The following is a 17290-nucleotide window of genomic DNA, read 5'->3' on the forward strand; positions in this document are numbered from 1 at the left end:
AATTCTCTCTCAATCACAAATGAACATAAACATCAAGTTCCTATGATGAGGGAACTGCTCAGCCAGCCCAATTCAGTCTGAGTCATTCACTGCCTCGCTCCTTTTGGAGAGGACACATTCTTATTATTCAGTTCCAAATAAAGGGCTGAAAATAAAAATCTAAGTTTAACTGTAGGTTTCCATAAAAGCTCTTCAAGAATTAGTAAGTGGTGACAAATGGATTTTTCTCAATATATTTTTAGTCCTCCACCTATTCAGTTTCTTGTTCTGCAGAGCTGTTTAACACATAATCATGTAATCATTACCAATAACAAAAATCTATCTGTACATGGAATTGTTCCTGTTTATTACACACACAATTATGTTTTCCTGAGCAGAGATACTTTGAAGGTTTAGTGACTTGCCTGTGATGACAGAGTTTAAACATGTCAAAGGTGGGATTACTCGAAATTGTCAACATTTTCAAAGAATGTTCCCTCTTCTTTTTAATAAAAAAAAATAGTTCAGTATCCAAAAATTGCATTTCCTTATTGGTAAATGTCAAGTTACTAATTGCACCACAACCTAAGTATTTCAAAGTCAGTGTTCTTTAGATAATTACTCTTCTATATTTAGACACAGGCCTTTCCTTTTGAAATTCTTGCAATATACTGTCCCACCCCCCTTGTCTCTAAGGGAACTGAACTCTCAGGCAATTCCCATGCACAGAACCTTCCATCAATTCCTGCCATTCATTACCCTCTGCACTTCCATGTACCCTAACTCCACAATTCCTCCACCTCTTCTACTCCACTGTCTTCCTTGGCCTAGAGGAGATCTACATGGCCATGTCCTGGATCACGTGGAAAGCTAGTATCACCCAGAGAAGTTGTCTTCTGAACCATATGCCACAGGTTCAAGACTACAGAAATAAAGGTGTTTTGATGAACACTACTTGCTTGTTACCTTGAGAACATCTTTATATTGGTGAATAGAAGTTGTACTCCATATTTTTCTAGAGGTTTTCTATCTAAAACACAAATCTGATAATATCTCACCCATATCTAGAAATCACTTTTGGCTTCCTTCTTTTCTTTAAATAAATTTTACATTGCTTACAATGGCCTACAAATTCCCCTTCCTTTATGTCCCCACCATCCTTTGTTAGTCCTCTCTTCCAATACCATCTCCATCTATCCATATTGTAGCCACGTGGATTTCACAGGCTTTCATAACTCCATGCCTGTATTTGTGCCATTAATCCTAAAATATTCTTTACCCCCACTTTTTTTTGCCCAGCAACCTCCCTAATCGTTATTCCAGAAAGCAAATATTTTCTTCTTCCTGTAGCCTTTCCTGTATTCCACAGGTAGTAGCCCTTTCTCTGTGCTCACAGTGCCTTTTGTTCCTCTGTTATGGAACATATTATGTTGCATTATGATACCATTTTAATACTATATCTCTCTCCTCGACTGGGCAGTATGTTCGATTTATGCTAACTGAATGAACGAATGAAAGTGTTTTTCATTTAGGAATCATCAGCTCCAAATTCAGCTGCCTTCTTAGGTTTAACAAACTTAATGCACTGTGATAAACTCAGAAACATGATAACATGTCCAAGTCACAAAGAAAAGGGGCAGCTCTTGGAATAACCTTTGGTAAGAGTCACTGAGTAAGATGTCCCACAATGTTCTCATAAGGCAAGTGCAACTAGGATGTGTCATGAATAGTTTAATTTTAGAGGCACTAACCAAAAGATAAATTATTTAAAAATATTTTTCTTACTGGTTGTCACAGTGCCTAAAATATCTACCATCAGAATGACTTTTTATATCTTCAAAAAAATCCCTAATGAAATTTACCTGAAAGGATTAGAGTGACAACAGCTAAATGAAAGTCACTTAGGATAATATATATAAGTTCTTGAAAGCACAGGTGCAGGATAGGGAAGTTTTGGTGGAAACAGAAGGAAAGAAACCATTCAGGATGTGGTCTGCTGCTCAGACTGGGAGAGCCCAGTGAGGCTGGCTCCAGGATGCCAGGGAGAGCTGGTACCTAGGTTGGAAAGGGTTTGGTACTGACGCAAGAAGAGGTGCTGAAAGGAGAGGTAGAGAGAGACCAAGAAGGGAAGGAGCAGATCCTGAGCCTGTTTTCCGTTGCTCCTTGGAAAGACGTTGCCTCTCCAGGCATGTGGTCACATCAAAATTCCTAATTTATGCAAGACCTTAAAAAGAACTTTAGCATGCATTTATTTTCTCTGCATATGTGTTTATTTATCTGGATAACTGAGGAGTAGTGTTTATTTGGTAGACTTTTAACCTTTCCTCTTGCTGTTGACTCACTAGCAGCAGGCTGGCTGTGGGGAGTGGGAAGCACACTTAGCGGCAGCCGCTTCCAAGGGCTGTCAGATGGGCCGCCTACCTTTCCACTGAGTCTAGACAGGTTCTAAGCTCTGTGGATTCTAATTTGCAACATTTCATGACCATAGGCCAGTTTGGGCTGTTCTTGAACATGACAGAAATGGAATCATTGAGTGTATATTCTTTTTTGAGACTGAATGACTATTACATTCTTGGCGCAGTAACCAGCTTCACACTGGCATTACAGTGCCTTTATAAAGCCTCTGACTTAATTTGTGAAATAAATAAATAAATAAAGGAAAGGCCCTTTTTCTTGTGTGTGTTAGGATCGAGGAGGCGAAAGACACTGATCCTGTGTGAGTGGGATGAAACTAGAATTCTTTTGTGGTGTCACACTGAAGCAGTTAGGTAAGAAGGGCCAGTGGGGGATTTTGTTTGTTTTAACTCAAACTGATGGGAAAGTAAGACCGAAAAAAAAAAAAAAAGGTATGCAAACTACTGTTGCTCTCTTGCCAGTTATTAGAAAGACAGGAACAAGGCAAAAAAACAAAACAAACAACAACAACAACAAAAAAAAACCCCAAAAAACAAACAAACAAAACAAAAACAAAAAACAGGCAGAACAGGGCAGGCCTGGGAGGTAGGACCGAGGTCTCTTACGAAAACGAAAAGGGAAGCCATGAAAAGGAAGAGATCAGGCCCCGCCTCCATTGGTCAGGAATGAAGGGTGTTTTGACAGTTGTTGCAGGGTCTTCTCTGTTACAGCAGTCACCAGGCCAACCGATAATGAAATTCCTGTGTTCCCTTTAATCCCATTTCAACCCTCCCAGTACAGCTACTGTGGTGTCAAAGTGTTTCACCACAGTTTTTTGGTTATCGTTTTTGTATCAGTAACCCTCCCTTTCCACTTTTACTTCCTACTTGTGTGAGCTAGCATAGTAACAAATTATAAGCGAAGGCAATGCCTGTGTAGCCATGGTAACCTCCAGTGCAGCCAGCACCCTCCCCTCCCTGTAACCGAAGGCTTCCCAAAGGTGCCTTTCGATGAGCAAAAGTTTTTAACTTTCATGAATTCCAAATTATCCACTTTTTCTTTCATGTTCAGTGATTTGTGTGTCCTCTCAGAGAAATCATTGCCTACCTCTTCCTCTCCCAACTCCCGCAACAGATTTCTCCAGTTGTTTAAATGCGATTTGTTGAAAAGACTTAGTTTCGATTCTGGGAGCGCGGGCCCGCCATTCGCACGCCTCACGCCTTCGTGGTCGCCAGAGTCTCCGCAGCACCAGAGAGGAAGAGGAGACGGGAGCCGGACTCTTCCGGCCAAGATGTCTATTGGTGTGCCGATTAAAGTCCTGCATGAGGCGGAGGGTCACATCGTGACTTGTAAGATAAACACTCGCGGAGGTGTATCAAGGGAAGCTCATCGAAGCCGAGGACAACATGAACTGCCAGACGTCCAACATCACAGTCACCTACAGAGACGACCGCGTAGCACAGCTGGAGCAGGTGTACATCCGCGGCAGCAAGATCCGCTTTCTGATTTTGCCTGACATGCTGAAAAATGCACCCATTGTTAAAGAGCATGAAAAACAAAAACCAAGGCTCAGAGGCCGGTGGGGAAAAGCTGCTATTCTGAAGGCCCAAGTGGCCGCAAGAGGGCGAGGACGTGGAATGGGACGTGAAAACATCTTCCAGAAGCGAAGATAAACTTATCTGTTGGACAGAATTTTGCCCTTATTTTTAATTTAAGGTTATCTGGGTTTGGGGGGTGCGCGCCTGTGTATATGTCCTAGGTTATGTTTTGACATTATTTTCTTTACATCAGGGGAAATGTTAAACTAAATAAATATGGTGATTTTTTTTTTCTTTTTGAGAACAAAAGGACTGTGTTCATTTTGGAGTTTTTGATTGTGTTTGCTTTGGCAGCAGGTTAAACTCTGATACCCAGGGTGATGTCCTGGGAACATGCCAGTACTTTGAAGTAGCACAGGTTTTGATAAGAGCATTTGCTGCTGCTCCAGGCCCATTGCTGGTTAAGCCCTCGGAACAACTGCGAGGATGCACAGATTGTCTCGTTCGTCTTCAGACACGGGCCCTCACACAGCGCTTTGTTCAGGTAACCGTAGAGGAAATGCCATCAGCTCAACTTGCACAACCCAACATGGATGATCCTGACACAAAAAATCCAGTGCTTTGCCCTTGTAGCCTGGAAACCCTCTTGGCTCAGCATTTGGCAAAAGTAATCTGATATTAAAAGGTGATTCAGAGAAAAAAAAAAAAGACTTATTTTCAATCTTGAATTACCTTGAAGCCTTTGTTAAAAAAAAAATCAATTGAACTTCTATGTGTGGATCTGTTTCTGGCTACTGTATTTTGTCTAATTGATCTATTTATCTACCCTTACTTAGCCCAATTCACACTGTATTGTGTCCTGTAGGATGCTTTAGGGTTAACTCTTGAAATTTGATAGTATTAGCCCTCCAGCTTTGTTCTTTCTACATAGTGACTTGGCTTGTGTAGATCCTTTGCTTATCCATATAAATTATAGAATCAACTTGTTAATTTCTACAAGAAAAGCCTGTTAGAGTTTTGATTACAACTGCAATGGTTCTACAGACCACGTGGAAGAAAACTGGCAACTATTTAATTCATGAACATCGTACATTCCTCCATTGGTTGGGTTTTCTTTATTTTCTTTTAGTAATATTTTGTAGTTTTCAGTGTAGATGTCACACATTTTTTGACATGTTTATAAGTGATTAGTGCTTTTAGATGTTACAGTAAATATAATTAAAAATTTTCATTTTTCAATTGCTTCCTGTCTATAAAAATAATTGATTTTTGTATATTGACTTTGTATTCTACAACCTTGCCAAGTTCATTACATCTGTTACGGTTTTGTACATTTTTTCATATTGTCTGTTGCAAATGAGTATGTTGCCTACGAATAAAAACCATATTACTACTTCCTTTCTATTTTGTCTCTTTTTCTTTCTTTCTCTGGCCATGTAACAATGGGCCAGGACTTCCAGTATGATGTTGAGTGGTATTAGCTTGAACAGATATCCATGCTTTGTTCTGATCTTAAGGAAAACTGTGTATTTCACTATTAAGTATGGTTTTAGATAGATGCCCTTTATCATACTGAGAAAGAACTCCTCTATTTTCTTCTGAGAACTTTTATTGTATGTAGGTGCTGAATTTTGTCAGATGCTTTTTCTGTCATTGGGATGATCATATGAATTTCTTCCTTTATCCTGTTAATGTGATGAATTATATTATTTGATATTTTAAAAACATATTAACCTAACCTTGAGTTTCTGAGATAAACACCACATGGCCACAATGTATTATCACTTTTATTTATTTATAGATCTAATTTGCTATTATTTTGTTAGGGAATTCTGAATATACCTTCATGAAGGCAGCTGTTTATGTACTCTGTTACCTTGGATTTTATCGGGTTCGGGTATCAGGGTATGCTAGCTTCATAATGTGAGTTACATGCACAACTGTGACGTATTACAGTCTCAAGGAATTTATAGGCAAGAGCTCTGGCCTTCCGGCCAGCCACGCTCTGACTCATACATGCATCCTTAGCACAGGTACCTCCATCCTGAGGTCTCCTAACTGGAAGACCTTGAAGTCATTTTTCTCCACTCTGACTCAGTACTGAGTACTTTTCCATTCCTAGCTCTTCCCCTGGCCTCTGGGTCCACAAAACTGCCAGGGCCTTTTGTCTGGGGCTCCTTCTGCAGTGAGACGATTCCCCACACTTGTGCTGACCCATCTGCCCCTTTCCTGATGCCATTTCCATGGGAGACAATGGAACACTGGGGGCACCAGCACTTGGTCTGGGTCAGCCTCTTGCTGATGCTATTGCCGTGAGTGCTGAAAGGCTCGACTGCTACTTTTATTTTGCCTTGTGGCCTTGATCAGCTATTTTGACACTTGGCAGCTCAGCTCCCTTCAGCTCAGCTTAGATCTTGACAGGACTCTTTCAATACAACTTTATCTTTTTATTTTCTGAACAGTCTTTTAAAAATACAGAAATTGACTGAGAGAAATTGAATTAATAGAACCTTGATATCTGCACACCACACAAATTAATAATAAACATGTATAGTTTTGTGATTCTTTGCTTTTGGCTTTTAGATAACCAAGTAGAAGCTTCTTAATTCCCCTCCATAGTTCCACCGTCTCCTACCTTCTCCAGAGGCAAGCACTGAAATGAATTTGATGTATATGCATCCAGGACATGTTTTTCTACTTCTGTTCCATTTATATGTATCCATAAATAATACATAACCTTATTTTGTGAGTTTTAAAATTTGTATATAAGTGGTTAATTGTATATTAGCCTTTTGAAATTTATAGTGAATTGAATTAAACTGTTCCAGTTTCCATTAAGGCCAAGTTAAATCCAGATCTCTTTTCTAATCTTTCATTTTTCCCCAACTCCTATATCTCATTACTAAAGCCAAGGAGAATTAGATGAAAATTGGCATTATCCTCAACAGGGTTATGGGAATAAGGAAGCTGTATCTCTGTTGGGAGATCTCTCTTTATAAAAAAGTAAGCATATAATTTCCTTGAAAACAGGATCCAAATAAATTTTCAGAGCTCTTTGAAAACAGGGGATCTGTTACTGTCTCAACCCTGCCACGCTCTGGTCTCTCTCTTGAGGAGTAAAGGGATTAACAGAAACTAGTTGAAAATGCAGAACTCAGTAGGAATGCCCTAGATGGCCACAGAGTTGAGGTCTGCTGTTGTTGGTCTTGACTCTGAAGGTGGTAAGGAGTTAGAGGCATCTCCCAGATGAGGGACTGTATAAGGTGGTGTTCTCCATGTGAAAGCTGGCCCAGGGTTAGAAAGTAAGAAACCAGGCAAGGCTGAGACCGGGGTCTCTTCTTGGGGCACAGAACTAAAGCAGTACATTTCCTGGATCTAATGAAGATAAAAGAAAGTCAAGTTGGGGGCTCAGTATATTTAGGAAAAGGCAGAGAGACTTGGTTGACCACTCTGTCACACTCGTTCATTTACTCAGCCCTTCATTCACTCATTTATTCAACAAATATTTGAGTTTATGTGATAGGTACTGTGCCAAGAAAAGAACAATATACTAGTAAATAAAAATATGCAGTCCCTGAACTCGTGGATTTGAAACCAAATGAAGAAGAGATCCATAAATAAGTCAATAAAATAGTACTAATGATAAATTATTTTAAATGTTATTGATGAGGCAGACAGCATGCAAAGGTAGGAGACAACAGTGAGGGAGGGTCCTCTGGGTAAAGGAGGCCAGAAGGCAGGACAGAGAACTGAACTTCAGCCACATGACAAGCAGTGGACAGTAATTCCAGGCAGAGATCATGGCCCGTCTATTTGTGCAGAGTTTCACGTGTCATGAGGAAGTTGAAAGAAATAGAATTACCCAGATAGTGCTCTCCTGACACTAACAGAGTAGGGGTTTTGCTTTAGGAAGTGAGTTAAACTCCTCTGCCTGTGGCGAATGCCTGGGACTGACTCTTATTTGGAGTTTTCTCTGCTCAACAGTATAGAATCTGTTACAAAGAGCCACAAGTCTGTAGATACTCAGATACCTATAATAAAGGTTGGGATTTTTGCTTAATGTTAAAATAAGATTGAATTAAACTCTGATATTATATGGTCTAGATTTTTTCCACAACTATGAAGTTACACTCATGATTTCAGACCATGTGTTTTAAAATTACTGGCCCTGAAACATTTTATCAAAGACGAAAAGCTTTGCCTTTTTGATAACACTATCCACAGCTGAAAATTTTTTTTTAAAGATGCCTTGGGAATTTTTTTCTAGAATTTTTTGGTAATTCTATGGGAAAGGTACCAGTCAACATACTACCTGTTTATAATTTTGGCCATATCGATGGAAGGAACGTGATAAATGTCACAGCGCTTTACATGTGAAAGGCACAAGGAGGTAAAAGTATCTTAAAAAAATGTAAATATAACTCAAGGCCTTTCCTTGCTTGAGATGAACTCATAATCCACTTCCTTGGCAGCAGAGGTGGCCCCATCTGTAGACCATGTGCTTGGAAGTTAGCACCTCTCAGCCACCTGGTTTGCATGTTGTACTTTTTGCAGGCTAGTCCCTCAACACTAGAAGCCTGTCAACTATGGCATCATTGCTCAGTGGGGACAGGAAAAACAAGCCAGCTTATTTTGAGCATTTGGAGAACTACCAGACTGCAAAGTGGTCCCACCTTAACCCTCAATCACAACAGGGCAGCTTTATAAATGTGGTTCTTAATTAGAGCATCACTCAGAGATGTGGCTGGATCCCACACTTACCTTGGTTCACCTTATGTGGGATAATCTACATAAAGTGTCTCACACACGGTAGGTGCTTGGTACATGGTAGAATTATCCTCCCTTCCAAGGGTCCTGGGTGGGGGGGTAGTTCATTGTGGAAGCACGTTGGCTACACCTACTTTAACCTGCTCTGAAGTAAGCTTTGAAAATCATGACTGTTCTGAGGTTATATAAGCTTATCTCTGTCTTAGGGGAAGCTTAAAATAGTCCTAGACTCAGGCATTCCTTCTTTGGGACTATTCCTAGGCTCGACTGTCTCGCTGCAAGAAGCAGTCATCAGAAATGGAAATCTTCCAGGGCAAAGGGTGTGTGATACAGCGGCTCCTGTGGTATTCAGGGGAGCCATCAGGTTGGCTTTGGAGGCTGAAGCTTTACAGAACTCAGGGACAAGTCTCCGGTACTTGGTGCAGGGAAAGAAGAGTTCGCAGCTGCTGGGACACCCGGTATATGGAGCACAGTGTCAGGAGATGACGTGGAAGGGAACACAGGGCCTGGTCTTGGGCTTCAGATCCTGGCTCTGCTAGGCATCTGCCCTGTGAGTTGGAGAGCTTCTTTCACAGTGGGTCCTGCTCTCACCACACTGGGAGGGGAGCTATGATTTCCTTAGTCTGTGTCACAGGACATCAGGGGGATGGATGAGGTGGTGTCGGGCACCCTCACCCACCTGATCTTCTGTAAGTTGATGTTTGCTCTCCTCCGGCTGAGTGTGGAACATCTCTCTGTGTGCACCCTAACCAGAGCCGCACCCCCAAGACTAACGTACGTGGGCTAGAATCCCATCCACAGCTGATATTGGATTATTTTCCTCCAGGCTCTGTATATCCATTCAACAACATTTCTTACCTGCCTAACTGTCTGCCAGGCAGAGTTAGTGCTGAATGCAGAATGCACGGCTGGGAAAACCCTGGCAAAGAAAACAGGATGCTGCCCTGTCTTGCAAACTGTGGTTAATTTAGTAAGAAGAGAGATAATATCTACATAAACACATAGATAAAGAAATAATTTCAAATTGTCATCAAGGAAAACAAAACTAGGATCAGTAATAGAAAATCATGGAAGGAGAGGTTTTGGTAAGATGATCAGGAAAGGTCCCTGGGAAGAGTGACATCTGAGCAGAGACTTGGAGGATGAGCAAGATGGATGCCGTGCTCCGTCACGGGGTTGCCTGGTGCGGCACCGCTGTGAAGAGCCCCCGACTTCCTGGTGCTAATCTCCCCTCTCTTCCTTATCAATTCTTTCCCCAGAGCAGCCCTGACTTTTTCATTCTGTGCTGTGAGTGGGGCACGTCTCCAGCCCAGTTTGCCCCAGGCAGGTCCGCACCATCGCTCTTCCTCAGGCCCTTTCTGGCTTCCACTTCCTACCAGAAATGATTTCTGTAAAACATCCATTTATTTATGCGCACGACAGACTGAAACCATTGCGTGCTGAGTAACTTCAAGTCTTAAAGCACGTTTTCCTTCACTGTGAATGTGGCCTGATGCCAGACACAGCCGGAGATCCCCAAGCAAACTGTTTTCAGGGGAATAAAATGTCCAAATGATTCCCAAATTAATTTGATCTCACACAGCAACCTCATTTTTTCTTCCATTCTTCCACCTTGCAGCAGTTTAATTTATATGCCAATAAGCTGCCATGTGCATTAACTTTGCAGTTGTAAGCCCTGTTCATTTATCAGTCACTTCACACTGTGTATGCATCTCCAAGATTTAAATGCACACATCTGCTTCAGTGTAAGACCAACCAGTTCTGTGTGTCAACAAAGGAAACATCCAGAAAAAAATCCGCCAGCTTTTATGCTTTAATACCAAACAAATAAATAAAAACTTGATCGTTTAGTTAAGATTGATCATCTCAAATAAACCACTATGTAAAGGTTATATGTGTTACATTCTACAGTAACTTAATAAGGGTCCTGTCTGATTATTTTTCAGGATTTAAAAGTGATAGGCATCCAGCCCGTGCTTTCATTTCTTCCTTTTTTTTTTTTTTTTTCTTGCCAAAAGGCATGGAATGATCCCCAGGTATTTTGAAAAAGTCAAAGTAGACTGTCAAATGAAAAGCAAATATCATTCTAAAAGCCAATGAAGGTCTCACACCAGCGCTTCTTTCTATATTTATCTGCAGTACATAGAGAATGTAATTTTATAAAATATAGGTTTTCAAAGAAATCTCAAGCTCTCAGCAAACCAAATTCAATTAAAGTAATGATTACCACAGACCACTAGCTCCACTGCCACCAAGGTGAAGGGCAAGAATCCAGCCACAGGTCTCTCTCATATCTTCCTTTGAGACAATGGCATTAGTACTCCTGAGGTGAACATGGAGGTGGAAAGAAAAGCCACAAATGTCTGATCTGAGAAAAAAAATGGATTCATTCCACTTTATTAAAAAAAATCCATTCATTGTACGCTCAATTCAAATCAAGTGAATCCAACCATCCTTTGCTGGATTCAAATGCTTCCCACTGAATTTAGGATACAATCCTAACTCCTTGACTTAGCCTGTCTACCTCCCGAGCTCCTCCCCATCCTCACTGCGCTCCAGCCACTCCCATCTTCTTTTTGATCCTCAAACATGTCAAAGCCTATGCCTTCCTCAAGGTTTTTTCACTCACCTTTTTTTTTTTTTTTTTTTTTTGCCTAGAATGCTGTGGCTGTGGGTGTTCACTGAAACGGCTCCTTCTCTTCATCTAAGTCTCATCTCACATGCCTCTTCCTAGAGAGGTCTCTGAAATCCTTATCTGTTTATTAGCCAACATTATTTTGTCTCTTCTACTAGACTATAAGATCCTTGAGAGAAGGGATCTTGTCTCTCATGAACTTCTCTATCCTCAAAAAGCAAATAGATAGCTAGTTCAGACACAGGAAATACACAAAGGGAAGAAACAAACAACACACGATCTTCAGAGAATGGGCAGGAACAGCCCAGGCTCTTCTATGGCTGGGGTCAACATTATCACCATGGTGTAAAGACATCCCAGGGTGACAAGGAACAGCACCAGCTCTTCTAAAGTTGGGGGTGGGTAGGATGGGGTGAGAAGCATTCCTAAGGAGACTTGCAAAATGGATTGGAGCCTCTGGGTTTGGAACTGAAGGTCCCACTGTATTTCAGGGAAGGTAAATTGTCCTTTCAGTGAATCATAAAGAACCTCTTCCAGGATTTGAAATTTTCAAGTTATCATTTGTAAAATAAAATTCTTTCAAAATTTTACTAACCTCAAAAAGCTTTTGGGAAAAAATGAAGAAAAAGACATGAAACATATTCAGTTTTATCAGCTTGCTGCTGAGTCAATTTTCAGGCTAAAATGAAAATACTTTCATAGAATTCAGATGCTTCGGCACTTCCCACTTACCCGAATTCCTGAGAACTCAACTCTGTGTTCCTCCAAGTCTGAAATATCTTAGTCCCCCTGAGGGCTACCTTAGGCTCTGAGAAGAAGATCACCCCCAGCTCCCAGGGCCATCACCAGGCCCCACAGGCTTCCAGGGGTCCCTAAAGCTCTCAAGCAAATGAGTCACTGCTCTCCAGTCTCAGTGCCAGGATGTAATGCCTTTTGACACAAATCTGACAGTTCTGCAATCTGGTGCTTGTGACATTCCAACATCTTATAAGCAGAGGCTGTTCTAAAGCAAGGCGAACCGATTTACCTCCCACGCAGTCCCAAATTCAAAAACGGTTTGCTGCCCAGGTGACAGATCGTGGGAGGGTTGTTAGTCACATGTAATATCTACTTCTTCTGCTGCCCCACAACCTAAACTCTAGACACAGAGAGCCCAGGTTTACAAATATTAGTCAGTTAGGCTTAAAGCTAGTGCCAGTATTATGTAAACATCTATGGTTTTACTTTCAACACGTTGACAGTAGTGATGCTCAATGTTCAGTGCATGTTAGAATCACCCGGAGAGCTTTTCAACTGCTGTTGCCCAGGCCTTACCTTATGCCAAATACATTAAGTACCTCTTTGGGTGGGATTCAGATGTGAGTAATCTTCAAAGCTCCTAGTTGTTTCCAACGTGTGTGTGACCAAGTTTAAGAATCACTGAACTACAGAAAGCTCTGGATATAGAACCCAATATGCCTTCTTGGCTTCCTTCAAAATTCTCTATGTAACGAATGCCTATATTTATATATGACACACACAGAGGCAAACTGAATGAATCCATGGCTGAAAGAAGCTGGGATGGTGATTACACTAGCGGGCAGGGAAGGCTGTAACAGAAGGAAACTAAGGGATGTTTTGCGGGAGCTGATCACATTTTGTTGTTTTCAGTTTGTGAAGATTAATCAAGCTGCACCTTTATGATATGTGTACTTTTCTGCATATATAATATGCTAAACAAAAGTAAAAAAACCCCAAAACTTCTCTTGACTGGGACATTGTGCTGTCTACCAGAAACTGACACATTGTAACAGGCCATACATGCATTAAAAACAAACAAACAAAAAACTACTTCTCTCTCTCCTTATACTTTCTTTCCTCTTTCAAATGGGTATTTTGAAATGTTATTTCCAAAATGTTAAGCTGGTCCAAGATTAAATAAAGCTATATTTCAACACTGAAACCAGCAAAGTTAAATTTAACAAGATTGAGTGATACTGCTAATATTAAAATAGATACTTCATGACATATTTAAGATGAAATTAAAAGATCTCTTTAAGCATTGGCATTCAACAGAATAGTAGAAGAGTACTCTCTTTCTTTCTGTTTTTTTAACAGTGCTCATAAAAAAATTAAATCTATGTTTGTCTTCTTCCTTTGGAATCTAAACTCCATGATGGCAGGGACCATGTATCCCTTCTTTACCATGTAATTTACCTTGCTTACCACACAGCATAGAGTATTTGCTTAATAAATGTTTTTGGAGGGATGAAAGAATGAAAAAATAAATTAACAAGTTCCTAGAACAGAAGCTCTCTCCTTATGGGCTCAATCTTTCTTTTTTTTTAATTGAAGTATAATCAGTTACAGTGTATCAATTTCTGGTGTACAGCATAATGTCCCAGACATGCATACATATACAAATAATCACTTTCATATTCTTTTCTATTAAAGGTTATTACAAGATATTGAATACAGTTCCCTGTGCTATACAGATGAAATTTGGGGTTTTTTTTTAATCTGCTTTTAAATATAGTGGCTAACATTTGCAAATCTCAAACTCCCAAATTTATCCCTTCCCACTCCCTTTCCCCTGGTAACCATAAGATTGTTTACTATGTCTGCAAGTCCGTTTCTATTTTGTAGATGAGTTCATTAGTGTCCTGTTTTCTTCTTTTTTTAGATTCCCAATGTGAGTGATATCATATGTTATTTTTCTTTCTCTTTCTGGCTTACTTCACTTAGAATGACGATCTCTATGTCCATCCATGTTGCTGCAGATGGGCCCTATCTTTTGAATACTTTATGTGTGGTTGACTCTTCAACAACACAGGTCTGAACTGCATGGATCTGCTTATACCTGGATTTTTTTCAGCAGTAAATATTACAGTGCTACAGGATCCACGATTAGTTCAATCAGTAGATGAGGAACCACAAATGAGGAGGACCTTGGTACAGAGGGGGTTGATTATATGCAGATTTTTCAACTGCGCTGACAGTCAGTGCCCCTAAACTGTGGCGCTGTTCAAGGGCCAACCGTACATTTTTTTTCAATCTGTCTACAAGCTGATACTGACTAAAATATTTCTCTGATAATATCACCTCTTGTTTCAAAAACAGTTAAACCTTCCCTTTCATCAAATTGCAAGTTCTCTCTAAGTTGTTCCACTGATTGTTAATAGTTTGCTATGCTTATGTTAATAAAAGGTCTGGTTTTATTCCTCATAATCCTCTCCCCATATCCACCTTGTGATCAAAACTGCAATTGCAAATGTTGACTTAAGCCTTTAAAAACCAGCATGCAACACTTTGAAAGTTTATTTAACCATATAACACTTTATTCAAAGGACATTCCCTGGGATTATTGTTTCACAGAACCCAGTCTGGGAAACCTTAGGTTCCAATATCTAATCAAAATTCTTTACCCTGATGTTCAAGGATCTCAAGGATCTGGCTTTATGCTCTCCTGGCTTTATTTCTCAATTCCACACACCAGATATACTTTGAGCTCTCTTATCTCAGCCTTCACACATGCCATCTTCCTTAACTGGGATCCTTTTCCTTACCTCCTTTGCCTATCTTCACGCCAAGCTCAGAGCCTACTTTTTCCAACCCCACTTTTCTGACCTCTCCAGTCTACAGAATTCTGTCTCCTAAACTCCTGTTGCGACTGTCTGTACAACTCATTTGGCAATCAATGAAATACTGTCAATTGATGAAATAACTGTTTCTCACTGATAGTCATGTTACCCAACTGTAAAAATGTTTACGTACAGTTCTCCCAAGATTGTACACTCCGTGAGGACCACTCTGCTCTCTTCTTACTGTTTCTCCCCCAAATAGTCTGGTACAGTGTCTTTAGCACAATGACTGCTGAACACAGATTAATAATTGCTTCTCCGGTATACTCACCAGCCTCCTTTGGACAGTAATCCCCATCTAACCCAAAGTGATAATGAGGATAGCTATTTCAACTATTACGGTTCTTCTCTTCCACTCAAATGCCTACTAATTCTGCCAAGCATTCTTTCCCAGTGAATTGGGAAAGCACCGATAACTCCCACTAACTTGAAAATTCCCCAGAGTCCTTTACTTTTAACCTTGTTAAACACCTGCTTATATGTAGAAGTAAAATTAAGTCTGCTTAATATGTTTTGAATAAGAGCTAGCAGAGTCACAAGAAGTTAAATGCCTGCTATAAAGTTATAAGGAGAACTGTGGTCATACTGAGACAGGGAGGAAGGGAGCTGGGCAAAGCCATTCAAGGAATGACACAGCAGTTAGCACCAAGGTGGCAGAAAATTCAACTCCCAACAGACCGTGTGGCCCAAGATGGCGGGAGACTTGACTTCCAGATTATATGCTCATTGTAATATATTAATATGGTAAGTGGCACTCCCACAGGTGCCATGACAGTTCCTAGGCTGACCATGAAATGTCGAAAAGTGGGCAGTGGCCCAATGCCTGGGAATCCCAGCCCCTTGCCCAAAAGTAGTTGGGATAATCCTCTCACTTGTTAGCATACATGAAGCTACTGAGCCCATAAAAACTCTCACTCCCTCGCCTTCTGAGATGGCCCACACTCTGTCTATGGAGTGTGTATCTCTCTGACTGCATCTACCTTTACTCAACTGTGGCTCACTCTTGAATTCTTTCCTGTGTGAAGCCAAGGACCCACACTTGGCAGGATACACCCCAGGGACTCAACCGAGTCCTGGGACATGGTCATCTTCTTGTCCCACATTTTCCTGTGTCAATATCTGCAAAGTGTCTCTCCACTTTTCACGATCCTGGACAGTGGCATTCCAAAGGGTGCCTTAGCTTAGTTGGTGTTCATAAGTAACTTGGGTGCATATGGACATATGACAGCCAAGGCCTGTCAAAGTCTGCCTCACTAATCTGAAATCACAGCAGGACAGAAATACCGGAGCCTAATAATCAAAAGAACACTCACATGATTGAAGGAGAGACAAGTGTAATAAAGGAAATACTGATAATACAATAAAGTGCTGGATTATCCTTAAGTCAGTGGTTTTCAACCAGGAGTGATTTTGCTCCCTCAAAGGATGTTTGGCAATATGTGGAGGCATTTTTGGTTGTCACAACCGGGGCTGGGGTGTTACTGGTATCTAGTTAGGCCAGGGATGCTGCCAAACATTCCAAAATGCACAGGGCAGGCCCCCTACAGCATGTCAGCAGGGTCAGGGATGAGAGGCCCTGCTCTAAGATCATTAATGGGACCTAATGAAGTGGGGAAAATTCCTCAGCTGAAGGAAGGAAAAAGAGGTTAGTGTTTCATTTAAATGCATATTAATAATTTTATAAGCAGGTTGCCAATCATTTTAGGCAATCTCCACTGTTTTTTTTTGTTTTTTTGTTTTTTGGTAATATGCAGTGGAGATCAAAGCTGCAAAATCAATTAACAGGAAAAAGACTTAGTTAATATACAATTCATGATCATTTGGCAATTTCTCCTTACTGTCGAATGACACAGCAACGCACGATATTAAAACATTTTTTTTAACATTGGAAAAGAATGACAGCTTAAAATCATCTTAAGAATAGCAAAAGCAGTAGTGTTACTCATGAGATCTTGCCTGCTTAGTCAATAAATAAACCTCATTAAATAGAATTTGGTCCTCATGTACTTATGTTATCTAAAAAGGTATGCTATACAAATCCCTAAATGGTGAGATAATTCCTTCTCTTTGCTTGTCTATACTTCCTAAATTTTCTGTAGTTAGTCAATTCTCACCTGTCACTTTTGGTTCCAAGCAACCACTGCTTTCCATTACTGTGAAGTAGATTTGTACTTCCTGACATTTCATGTAAGTGGAATTGTACACTATATACTTTTGAGCGTCAATATGCTCATGTTGGTGAACATTAAGGTTGTTTTCGGTTTTTGGCCATTATGAATAAATAGAAAATAAATAACTTATTCTTTAAATAAATAAATAAATAGAAATTATTTTAAAATAGCAAATTCATTTAAAAA

The 17290-nt window shown here is 40.3% G+C and overlaps 1 protein-coding gene and 1 pseudogene across 1 annotated transcript in view; one reads left to right on the forward strand and one right to left on the reverse strand.

Annotated features, from left to right (window-relative positions):
- Positions 1–17290, reverse strand: part of GPR158 (G protein-coupled receptor 158) — a 304244-nt gene that overhangs the window by 68727 nt on the left and 218227 nt on the right. The window lies entirely within an intron of this gene.
- LOC135319358 (small nuclear ribonucleoprotein Sm D3-like) lies at positions 3639–4213 on the forward strand (annotated as a pseudogene).

This window comes from Camelus dromedarius, chromosome 26, assembly GCF_036321535.1.
Source record: "Camelus dromedarius isolate mCamDro1 chromosome 26, mCamDro1.pat, whole genome shotgun sequence".
In the NCBI taxonomy this organism is placed as follows: domain Eukaryota; kingdom Metazoa; phylum Chordata; class Mammalia; order Artiodactyla; family Camelidae; genus Camelus; species Camelus dromedarius.